The sequence below is a fragment of the Olea europaea genome, unplaced genomic scaffold (genome assembly GCF_002742605.1).
Source record: "Olea europaea var. sylvestris unplaced genomic scaffold, O_europaea_v1 scaffold25603, whole genome shotgun sequence".
In the NCBI taxonomy this organism is placed as follows: Eukaryota; Viridiplantae; Streptophyta; class Magnoliopsida; order Lamiales; family Oleaceae; genus Olea; species Olea europaea.
In genome coordinates, this window is record NW_019243888.1 from 1 (window position 1) to 1577 (window position 1577).

Here is a 1577-nt window from a genome sequence, read left to right on the forward strand (position 1 = left end):
TTCTAAATCTCCTTTTAAAATTCAAAAAACTATAGATTCCTGCTTTCCCCTTTCCAGGAGATCCAGTCTTTAAGAAATGAAGAAAGAAACTGACATGACAATTTCTGGTTAAAAAATCTTCCATGGTTTCATATTACTTGTGAAATAGATTGATATTTACAACCTATTGTAGCAATTATGAACTTACGATTTAGTCATCGATATTGCTCCCTGCAGAACACCAGAGGTTCCACCCAGGACTGGAAGCAGAGCAAACAGTAATCCCACAGCACAGTCCTGAAAATGGGGATTTAGAAAATGAAAGTTCAAAAGTAAAAGTCTTGTCAATTGAAACCTTAAATTGCAATTCAAAATACACATAAACGTGTTTTAAATAATGAAAGATATAAGTTCATTATTCGAAACCGAGTAATAGATGTATTTCCAGAAGAAATTTAGTAATGAAAAGGCAAGGTATATGGGATGAATCAGATAATCAAGAAACCTGCAAAATGAGAGTGCCTATGGTAACTTGACCGTGAAGGGCACTGGTAGAGTTCTTCTCCATCAAAAATTTATATACCTGTAAGCAGGAAATTTTGAGCATTGGAAAAAACTTTGAATTAATTCTGTGCTAAAAGCACATTAAACTAAGAGAGAACTGCCCAGAGAGCTTACCACCGCTGTAGATGACATTGAGAGAAAGGCACCAATAAACACGCCCTCCGAAGCTCTACCTCCACATAACTGCTTAATAATGAAGCAAAATTACATACTTTAAGTTTGTAGCACAGAGACAGCAAGGATTGAACTAGGTCACTATCAATGACAAAGCTAAAGCGAGGCGAGACTTCGATATCTAACTTCACTAGTAGTGTTGCATTATGAGATTAGGCAAAGCATGAAGCCCCAGAGAAAGAATAAATCACATATATATATTAACATTAAGGAATACAATACTGCTTAGAGGCAAATATCTCTTTAGATAACGAAAATACAGGGTACATGGTAAAACTGGAAAGCAGATCCTAATTTCAGTTCAAACTTTGATTTTATAGTTGTTAAAGTTTTGTGACTTATCCTCAACCTTACTAATAAAGGGTTTCCTTCAGAGAGTCCACCTTAGCAACTCTAGGAGGAGCAGATACACAGACCTAACCTTTGGCGTGAAGCTCAATAGAGCTGCAACAAAGAGTTGAACTTTGAGAATGTTCAAGCTAGAGGAAGATCTATATACGACTTTGGTTCAATCAACTCCAGTATCTCTACGCAGGAGCTGACCTAAAGGTTAAGTATATGAAGCTTGACTTCGAGCTATTTACTTGTTATTGTAGCTTTGCAAAAATAAATAAATTTATGACTTTGATAAGCCAATTACTCTTATATAAATAATTATTTATATACCACTGAAAAATTAAATACACAACTCACTATCATGACTAAAAAATGTAAAAGCTCATGCGCCTATTGGGAGCTGTCTTGAGGGTCAAGGTGAAGATCGAGTCAACACAAGGCTTGTCTCAAGCAGAGCTCGTGACAGAGACTGGCTCAATTGCTCTGCTTGCTCAACTTGGTTAACCTAATGTCTTATTGCTCAA

General features: G+C 36.1%; 1 long non-coding RNA gene across 1 annotated transcript; it reads right to left on the reverse strand.

Annotated features, from left to right (window-relative positions):
• Positions 1-6: 6 nt before the first annotated feature.
• Positions 7-1563, reverse strand: LOC111382847. Its single transcript, XR_002700627.1, has 3 exons — positions 658-1563; positions 485-562; positions 7-276 (listed from the first exon to the last, which is right to left on the reverse strand). It is a non-coding gene; the product is annotated as an uncharacterized LOC111382847 (long non-coding RNA).
• Positions 1564-1577: the final 14 nt, after the last annotated feature.